This window comes from Pinus tabuliformis, chromosome 1_1, assembly GCF_031772625.1.
Source record: "Pinus tabuliformis cultivar Carrire ecotype Pingquan chromosome 1_1, CPIR1, whole genome shotgun sequence".
Lineage (NCBI taxonomy): Eukaryota > Viridiplantae > Streptophyta > Pinopsida > Pinales > Pinaceae > Pinus > Pinus tabuliformis.
Genome location: NC_142297.1, coordinates 944,006,883 through 944,018,187, shown reverse-complemented (window position 1 = coordinate 944,018,187; position 11,305 = coordinate 944,006,883). Strand labels below are relative to the sequence as shown.

The window sequence follows — 11,305 nt, the reverse complement described above, 5'->3', positions numbered from 1 at the left end:
TTCAGTACGAATATGGTAAGCGTGTTGGGGAAACTTAAGTACGAATATGGTAAGCAATCAAATTTCATATTAAGATCGCCCTAGGGAAACTTTCAGTACGAATATGGTAAGCAATATGATCCCCATAGGGAAACTTTCAGTACGAATATGGTAGTCAATATGGTCCCATAGGGAAACTTTCAGTACGAATATGGTAAGCGTGTTGGGGAGACTTTCACTACGAATGTAGTTAGCGTAGATCGAACACGCGATCTTCAGTCTGACGCTCTCCCAACTGAACTATACTCGCTCAATTAACTTTTACAATCGTCAATTTATATTAAGGATTCTCAAAGTGATGACACGTGTTTATATCAAAGATTCTCAGAGTGATGACATGTGTCCAGGCTATATTTAGACGTTTATCATATAGGATTTCATGAAATAAATAAACTAGCAATTGTCCCAAAAGGTATAAAGAGAGGCCGATAGGATTATTAAGTTAGAGTTGTTGAATTTCTCTAAAAGAGATATTGGTTCAAGCGTACAAGGAGTAAAGAGATTTGATGTTTGGAGTTCTATGCCATCTGGACATCATGTTTCTTTAAATGCAATGTAATTTTTTAGAAAAGTTCAAGCCCAATGCAGTTTTGCCATGCAAACAGTTCTGCCATGCAGACATACACTTAAATCACTACTGGACTTATGATATTGACAAATTCAAAGTAAAGTGGTATACAAGAGAATGTAACAAGCTAAACGACAAGTTACACATCTTGAGACCTGAAAAAGTACATAACAATGGTCTGGCAAATCAATAGAGATATCATAATTGCTTTTACTTCCACATACAAACAATTGCTCGAAAGGCAAGGACAAGAAAATTTTCAGCGCTAGTGAGCACCAGTGGGTCACTAAAACGAGTGACCACAAGAAGAGACACAATTGTATTTATCCAAAGAAAATACAAAGTTGTTAATTAGAATTCTATTGTCAAACACTATTGTTCTCATAAGTAGTGTTTGTTATCACATACGTTTAAAGTAGTTATTCAAGTTTCAATTTTATTAGATCAGTTAGAACTTGTTTTGGTTCACAATCAATATGTGCTATTGAACTATATGTGTTTTATGTTTTGCAAATAACATAAAAAACAAAATGGTAAATCTCATCCTCTCATTAATAATCGCTTAAGTTGTTTACATATTCTACTCTTCAGTGAGCCAATGAAGTGTAATTAAGATCGCCATCATTCCAATGTCAACCAATGGAGTGCAATTTAGATGAACATCATTCCATTTCCAATTACAGTGAGAAATATTATGTAAAATATTATATTGATAATAAAATGCATATAGAACCTAAGGACGTTGCCATTGTCCTAACTCAACAATCCTAAACTCATCTGATAGAGATCAACCACAAGAATAATGTCAAGCTCTATCATCCACCAATAAGTTTTTTTTTTCGATTAACAAGCTACAAGTTCTTCAGCTGTCGCATAAAATATAAATTCAGGAGTTAAAAGACACTAGGGCCATTATAGTTAAATATGCACCAAGGTTTACTGCTTCACCTGACTAGAATGCAAAAAGAAATGCTACAACGCAGTAGCAATGGATTGTTCAGCTAAAATTGGCCAGACTTTGATTAATTTACATAAATGTCGAACGATATCAATTGTTCAAAAGTTTTAAACAAGAAAAGAAACACAACAGATACATCTAGTTCTTTGATCCTTTCTGTGTTCGGAAAAACAGTACAACTTTTGTAAAAGTCCCAACGCCCTCACCAAAAGACAAGAAATGTGCAAATGATTAAGTTAGTTACAAAGGTGTGCTGTAATGCCTTAAAAAAGTGCTTATAGAATTTAGCTATATTTATTAAGGACCCCAAGAAAACATAATTTTTAAAATATGATTATCTTGAGATTTGAATTGATTTATCTACTTATTTCTACAAACCCAAATGCATTTCATTGAAAGACAATATGCAGGACATACATACAATTCCGAATTGCTCTGAATACACCACAACACCATCTTTATCAACCTACATTCCTCATCAAAACCCTCAGGCCTTTGCAATTTTAATCCTCTCGATTAATTCTTCCATTTTATCTTCCCTCGTTTTGTTAAAAACAATGGAATGAAAATACCACTTGTCCGAATCCCCATTTTTATGGATGTTTCTATGCCCGCTGATGATATCAAGAAGTACCATCCCGTAGCTAAAGACATCGCTCTTGGACGTGATTCCTACTCCCCAAAGCCATTCAGGCGCCATATACCCAATCGTGCCCTTCACTAGTGTCACCAAGTGGCTTTCTATATCTCTATTTAGACGTCTTGCCATGCCGAAATCAGACACGGTCGCCTTGAAATCCTCATCCAGCAGAATATTCTGAGGCTTAACGTCTAGATGTAGAAGACAAAGCCTCCACTCCTCGTGCAAGTACGCAAGTCCCCAGGCGATATCCAGAGCAATTGAATATCTAGTTTTCCAATCTAAACACTTGCCTAGACCGAACAACCATTTATCAAGAGACCCGTTGGGCATGAATTCGTAGACCAGAATACGATGAGCACCTTCTACACAAATTCTATCCAATCTCACAAGATTTGAATGGTTGATGGATGATATTGTGGCGATTTCTACACAAAACTCTGCCTGTCCCTGCCTCGACTCATTGAGCAGACATTTTACGGCCACCAGTGTACAATCCACCAAAGTTCCTTCATAAACTGCCCCAAGTCCTCCCTTTCCAATTTCTTTGCTGAACCCGCATATGGCTATCTCAATGCTCTCGTAAGCGAATATTGCAGGAAGTCTAGTGAGATTCTTCAGATATTCTCCGTTGAATACGTTGGCACCTTCAGTAGATTGTTGTTTTCGCGTTCTAGGACACCTGGAGATCAATTTCCAGGCAACAAAAGAGACAAATATGCAACCATGGAGTGGGAGGAGGATATATGGCACAATTCCTCTGGCTGTGAATAGCACGACCAACAAGCTCACCACAAAAACCACGCCCAACGCCAGCGCACTGAGGAAGACTAATCTGATAATTCTAGATTTAAAATTGCCAACATTCCCCTCTGGATCTTGCGCAGAATTCATCACTTATGTTCACCTGCATACATTAATTGGATTGCACGCTTATGTTTTTCTGATGCACGTATCTCATTTTATACTCCTAGCAGGGATACTAATGATTTTAATGCAAATGAATAGAGTTTATTATAAGGAGTGCAAGAATGGTTAGATTTCTTCACGATATATATGCTGAGCATGTTACACGTATCCATCCCCAGCGTGATAAACGGTGCACAAAGCAACATTGTTGTTTTCCATTATTAAAGAATGACAACGACGCATATACCATGTGTATTTTCCTTGCGTTTATCGGTTGTCAATTACAACTCCACTAGGTAAGTGGATACGACTTTCCAGAAGTTGCTTTCAGTAGAATGACAAAGATAATAGACAGAAATTGCACGATAGGTGTCAACGTTAGAAAGAAAAGGGCAAGGAAAGTTCAAAAAATCACACTAAAACAACTCTTTTTTTTTCCTTTTGAATTGGACAGTACAATGCAAAATAATCAAATTTAATATGAATAGGACAATACAATGAAAAATAATCAAATTTCATATCATGATCCCTCTAGGGAAACAAAAACTTTCAGTACGGTGTGGTGAATGAGTTGGGAAAACTTTTCCTTTTTTAAATGCAAAATAATCAAATTTCATATTAATATCCCCATAGGGAAACTTTCAATACAAATATGGTAAGCAATCGAATTTCATATTAAGATCCCTATAGGGAAACTTTCAATACGAATATGGTAAGCAATATGATCCCATGGGGAAACTTTCAGTACGAATATGGTAAGCGTGTTGGGGAAACTTTAAGTACGAATATGGTAATCAATCAAATTTCATATTAAGATCGCCATAGGGAAACTTTCAGTACGAATATGGTAAGAAATATGATCCCCATAGGGAAACTTTCAGTACAAATATGGTAGTCAATATGATCCCATAGGGAAACTTTCAGTATGAATATGGTAAGCGTGTTTGGGAGACTTTCACTACGAATGTAGTTAGTGTATATCGAACACGCGATCTTCAATCTGATGCTCTCCCAACTGAACTATACTCGCTCAATTAACTTTTACAGTCGTCAATTTATATCAAGGATTCTCAAAGTGATGACACGTGTTTATATCAAAGATTCTCAGAGTGATGACCACATAGGATTTCATGAAATAAATAAATTAGCAATTGTCCCAAAAGGTATAAAGAGAGGCCGATAGGATTATTAAATTAGAGTTGTTGAATTTCTTTAAAAGAGATATTGGTTCAAGCGAGTAAAGAGATTTGATGTTTGGAGTTCTATGCCATCTGGACATCATGTTTCTTTAAATACAATGTATTTTTTTAGAAAAGTTCAAGCCCAATGCAGTTTTGCCATGCAAATAGTTCTGCCATGCAGACATACACTTAAATCACTACTGGACTTATGATATTGACAAATTCAAAGTAAAGTGGTATACAAGAGAATGTAACAAGCTAAACGACAAGTTACACAGCTTCAGACCTTAAAAAGTACATAACAATGGTCTGGCAAATCAATAGCGATATCATAATTGCTTTTACTTCCACATACATACAATTGCTCCAAAGGCAAGGACAAGAAAATTTTCAGTGCTAGTGAGCACCAATGGGTCACTAAAATGAGTGACCACAAGAAGAGACACAATTGTATTTATCCAAAGAAAATACAAAGTTGTTAATTAGAATTCTATTGTCAAACACTATTGTTCTCATAAGTAGTGTTTGTTATCACATGCGTTTAAAGTAGCTATTCAAGTTTCAATTTTATTAGATCAGTTAGAACTTGTTTTGGTTCACAATCAATATCTGCTATTGAACTATATGTGTTTTATGTTTTGCAGATAACATAAAGAACAAAATGGTAAATCTCATCCTCTCATCAATAATCACTTTTAAGTTGTTTACATATTCTACTCTTCAGTGAGCCAATGAAGTGTAATTAAGATGGCCATCATTCCAATGTCAACCAATGGAGTGTAATTTAGATGAACATCATTCCATTTCCAGTTACAGTGAGAAATATTATGTAAAATATTATATTGATAATAAAATGCATATAGAACCTAAGGACGTTGCCATTGTCCTAACTCAATAATCATAAACTCATCCGATAGAGATCAACCACAAGAATAATGTCAAGCTCTATCATCCACCAATATGTTTTTCTTTTCGATTAACAAGCTACAAGTTCTTCAGCTATCGCATAAAATATAAATTCAGGAATTAAAAGACACTAGGGCCATTATAGTTAAATATGCACCAAGGCTTACTGCTTCACCTGACCAGAATGCAAAAACAAATGCTACAACGCAGTAGCAATGGATTGTTCAGCTAAAATTGACCAGACTTTGATTAAATTGTTCAAAAGTTTTAAACAAGCAAAGAAACACAGCAGATACATCTAGTTCTTTGATCCTTTCTGTGTTCGGAAAAACAGGACAACTTTTGTAAAATTCCCAACCCGCTCACCAAAAGACAAGAAATGTGAAAATGATTAAGTTAGTTACAAAGGTGTGTTGTAATGCCTTAAAAAAGTGCTTATAGACTTTAGCTATATTTATTAAGGACCCCAAGAAAACATCATTTTTAAAATATGCTTATCCTGAGATTTGAATTGATTTATCTACTTATTTCTACAAACCCAAATGCATTTCATTGAAAGACAATATGCAGGACATAAATACAATTTCGAATTTCTGTGAATACACCACAACGCCATCTTTATCAACCTACATTCCTCATCAAAACCCTCAGGCCTTTGCAATTTTAATTCACTCTCGATTAATTCTTCCACTTTATCTTCCCTCGTTTTGTTAAAAGCAAAGCAATGAAAATACTAGTTGTCTGAATCCCCATTTTTATGGACGTTTCTGCGCCTGCTGATGATCTCAAGAAGTACCATCCCGTAGCTGAAGACATCGCTCTTGGACGTGATTCCTACTCCCCAAAGCCATTCGGGCGCCATATATCCAATCGTGCCCTTCACCACTGTCACCAAGTGGCTTTCTATATCTCTATTTAGACATCTTGCCATGCCGAAATCAGACACGGTCGCCTTGAAATCCTCATCCAGCAGAATATTCTGAGGCTTAACGTCTAGATGTAGAATACAAAGCCTCGACTCCTCGTGCAAGTACGCAAGTCCCCGGGCGGTATCCAGAGCAATTGAATATCTAGTTTTCCAATCTAAACACTTGCCTAGACCGAACAACCATTTATCAAGAGACCCGTTGGGCATGAACTCGTAGACCAAAATACGATGGGCACCTTCTACACAAATTCCATCCAATCTCACAAGATTTGAATGATTGATGGACGATATTGTGGCGATTTCTACACAAAACTCTGCGTGTCCCTGCCTCGACTCATTGAGCAGACATTTTACGGCCACCAGTGTACGATCCAGCAGAGTTCCTTCATAAATTGCCCCAAATCCTCCCTTTCCAATTTCTTTGTTGAACCCACCTGTGGCTATCTCAATGCTCTCGTAAGCGAATATTGCAGGAAGTCCAGTCAGATTCTTCAGATATTCTCCGTTGAATACGTTGGCACCTTCAGTAGATTGTTGTTTTCGCGTTCTCTGCCACCTGGAGATCAATTTCCAGGCAACAAAAGAGACAAATACGCCACCATGGAGTGGGAGGAGGATATATGGCACAATTCCTCTGGCTGTGAATATCACGACCAACAAGCTCACCACAAAAACCACGCCCAACGCCAGCGGGCTGAGGAAGACTAATCTGATAATTCTAGATTTAAAATCGCCAGCATTCCCCTCTGGATCTTGCACAGAATTCATCACTTACGTTCGCCTGCATACATTAATCGGATTGCACACTTATGTTTTTCTGATGCATCTATCTCATTTCATACTCCTAGCAGGGATACTCATGAGTTTAACGCAAATGAATAGAGTTTATTAGAAGACGTGAAGGAATGGTTGGAGTTCTTCACGATATATATGTTGAGCATGTTACACGTATCCATCCCCAGCGTGATAAACAGTGCAGAAAGCAACATTGTTGTTTTCCATTATTAAAGAATGACAATGACGCATATACCATGTGTATTTTCCTTGCGTTTATCGGTTGTCAATTACAACTCCACTAGGTAAGTGGATACAACTTTCTAGCAGTTTCTTTCAGTAGAATGACAAAGATAATAGACAGAAATTGCACGACAGGATTCAATGTTAGAAAGAAAAGGACGACGAAAGTCCAAAAAATCACACTAAAACAACTCTTTTTTTTTCTTTTGAATTGGACAGTACAATGCAAAATAATCAAATTTCATATGAATAGGAAAGTACAATGAAAAATAATAAAATTTCATATCATGATCCCTCTAGGGAAACAAAAACTTTCAGTACGATGTGGTGAATGAGTTGGGAAAACTTTCGAAAAATCACACGAAAGACAATTCCTTTTTTCAATGCAAAATAATCAAATTTCATATTAATATCCCCATAGGGAAACTTTCAATACGAATATGGTAAGCAATCAAATTTCATATTAAGATCCCTATAGGGAAACTTTCAGTACGAATATGGTAAGCAATATGATCCCATAGGGAAACTTTCAGTACGAATATGGTAAGCGTGTTGGGGAAACTTTAAGTACGAATATGGTAAGCAATCAAATTTCATATTAAGATCGCCATAGGGAAACTTTCAGTACGAATATGGTAAGCATGTTGGGGAGACTTTCACTACGAATGTAGTTAGTGTAGATCAAACACGCGATCTTCAGTCTGACGCTCTCCCAACTGAACTATACTCACTCAATTAACTTTTACAGTCGTCAATTTATATCAAGGATTCTCAAAGTGATGACACGTGTTTATATCAAAGATTCTCAAATGACATGTGTCCAGGCTATATCTAGACGCAAGCTCCATTGATAATAGATAACCACAGAGGATTTCATGAAATAAATAAACTAGCAATTGTCCTAAAAGGTATAAAGAGAGGCCGATAGGATTATTAAATTAGAGTTTTTGAATTTCTGTAAAAGAGATTTTGGTTCAAGCCTACAAGGAGTAAAGAGATTTGATGTTTGGAGTTCTATGCTATCTGGACATCATATTTCTTTAAATACAATGTAATTTTTTAGAAAAGTTCAAGCCCAATGCAGTTCTGCCATGCAAACAGTTCTGCCATGCAGACATACACTTAAATCGCTACTGGACTTATGATATTGACAAATTCAAAGTAAAGTGGTATACAAGAGAATGTACCAAGCTAAACGACAAGTTACACATCTTCATACCTGAAAAAGTACATAACAATGGTCTGGCAAATCAATAGCGATATCATAATTGCTTTTACTTCCACATGCATACAATTGCTCCAAAGGCAAGGACAAGAAAATTTTCAGCTCTAGTTAGCACCAGTGGGACATAATTGCTTTTACTTCCACATGCATACAATTGCTCCAAAGGCAAGGACAAGAAAATTTTCAGCTCTAGTTAGCACCAGTGGGTCACTAAAACGAGTGACCACAAGAAGAGACACAATTGTATTTATCCAAAGAAAATACAAAGTTGTTAATTAGAATTCTATTGTCAAACACTATTTTTCTCATAAGTAGTGTTTGTTATCATATGCGTTTAAAGTAGATATTCAAGTTTCAATTTTATTAGATCAGTTAAAACTTGTTTTGGTTCACAATCAATATCTGCTATTGAACTATATGTGTTTTATGTTTTGTAGATAACATAAAAAAAAAATGGTAAATCTCATCCTCTCATTAATAATCACTTTTAAGTTGTTTACATATTCTACTCTTCAGTGAGCCAATGAAGTGTAATTAAGATGGCCATCATTCCAATGTCAACCAATGGAGTGCAATTAAGATGAACATCATTCCATTTCCAGTTACAGTGAGAAATATTATGTAAAATATTATATTGATAATAAAATGCATATAGAGCCTAAGGACGTTGCCATTGTCCTAAATCAACAAACATAAACTCATCCAATAGAGATCAACCACAAGAATAATGTCAAGCTCTATCATCCAACAATAAGTTTTTCTTTTCAATTAACAAGCTACAAGTTCTTCAGCTATCGCATAAAATATAAATTCAGGAGTTAAAAGACAATAGGCCATTATAGTTAAATATGCACCATGGTTTACTGCTTCACCTAATCATAATGCAAAAAGAAATGCTACAACGCAGTATCAATGGATTGTTCACCTAAAATTGATGAGACTTTGATTAATTTACATAAACATCGAATGATATCGATTGTTCAAAAGTTTTAAACAAGAAAAGAAACACAGCAGATACATCTAGTTCTTTGATCCTTTCTGTGTTCGGAAAAACAGGACAACTTTTGTAAAAGTCCCAATGCGCTCACCAAAAGACAAGAAATGTGCAAATGATTAAGTTAGTTACTCAGGTGTGTTGTAATGCCTTAAAAAAGTGCTTATAGACTTTAACTATATTTATTAAGGACCCCAAGAAAACATAATTTTTAAAATATTCTTATCTTGAGATTTGAATTGATTTATCTACTTATTTCTACAAACCCAAATGCATTTCATTGAAAGACAATATGCAGGACATACATACAATTCTGAATTGCTTTGAATACACCACAACACTGTCTTTATCAACCTAAATGCCCTGTCAAAACCCTCAGGCCTTTGTAATTTTAATCCACTCTCGATTAATTCTTCCATTTTATCTTCCCTCGTTTTGTTAAAAGCAATGGAAGGAAAATACCAGTTGTCCGAATCCCCATTTTTATGGACGTTTCTGCGCCCGCTGATGATCTCAAGAAGTACCATCCCGTAGCTGAAGTCATCACTCTTGGACGTGATTCCTACTCCCCAAAGCTTTCGGGCGCCATATATCCAATCGTGCCCTTCACTAGTGTCACCAAGTGGCTTTCTATATCTCTATTTAGACATCTTGCCATGCCGAAATCAGACACGGTCGCCTTGAAATCCTCATCGAGCAGAATATTCCGAGGCTTAACGTCTAGATGTAGAATACAAAGCCTCGACTCCTCATGCAAGTACGCAAGTCCCCGGCTGGTATCCAGAGCAATTGAATATCTAGTTTTCCAATCTAAACACTTGCCTAGGCCGAACAACCATTTATCAAGAGACCCGTTGGGCATGAATTCGTAGACCAGAATACGATGAGCACCTTCTACACAAATTCCATGCAATCTCACAAGATTCGAATGATTGATGGACGATATTGTGGCGATTTCTGCACAAAACTCTGCCTGTCCCTGCCTCGACTCGTTGAGCAGACATTTTACGGCCACCAGTGTACCATCCATCAAAGTTCCTTCATAAACTGCCCAAATCCTCCCTTTCCAATTTCTTTGCTGAACCCGCCTGTGGCTATCTCAATGCTCTCGTAAGCGAATATTGCAGGAAGGCCAGTCAGATTCTTCAGATATTCTCCGTTGAATACGTTGGCACCTTCAGTAGATTGTTGTTTTCGCATTCTCTGCCACCTGGAGATCAATTTCCAGGCAACAAAAGAGACAAATACTTCGCCATGGAGTGGGAGGAGGATATATGGCACAATTCCTCTGGCTGTGAATAGCACGACCAAGAAGCTCACCACAAAAACCACGCCCAACGCCAGCGGGCTGAGGAAGACTAATCTGATAATTCGAGATTTAAAATCGCCAGCATTCCCCTCTGGATCTTGCGCAGAATTCATCACTTATGTTCACCTGCATACTTTAATCGAATTGTACGCTTATGTTTCTCTGATGCATCCATCTCATTTCATACTCCTAGCAGGGATACTCATCAGTTTAACGCAAATGAATAGAGTTTATTAGAAGACCTGCAGGAATGGTTGGAGTGCTTCACGATATATACGCTGAGCATGTTACACGTATCCATCCCCAGCGTGATAAACGGTGCAGAAAGCAACACTATTGTTTTTTATTATCAAAGAATGACAACGATGCATATACCATGTGTATTTTTCTTGCGTTTATCGGTTGTCAATTGCAACTCCATTAGGTAAGTGGATACGAATTTCCAGCAGTTGCTTCTGGTAGAATGACAAAGATAATAAAGAAAAATTGCACGACAGGTGTCAACTTTAGAAAGAAAAGGGCGACTAAAGTCTCTTTCAAAGGAAGGTCTATCGGATTAATTAAGTTAGGTTTAATTCGTTCTCAATTGGCCTTTGTCTTTGTCTGCGTAATTGATGGGAGTGTTATTCTC

The 11,305-nt window shown here is 36.8% G+C and overlaps 2 pseudogenes; both read right to left on the bottom strand.

Moving 5' to 3' along the window:
* Window positions 1-2,052: 2,052 nt before the first annotated feature.
* LOC149217592 (putative receptor-like protein kinase At5g20050) lies at window positions 2,053-6,897 on the bottom strand (annotated as a pseudogene).
* Window positions 6,898-9,613: 2,716 nt separating this feature from the next.
* LOC149217591 (G-type lectin S-receptor-like serine/threonine-protein kinase SD2-5 pseudogene) lies at window positions 9,614-10,787 on the bottom strand (annotated as a pseudogene).
* Window positions 10,788-11,305: the final 518 nt, after the last annotated feature.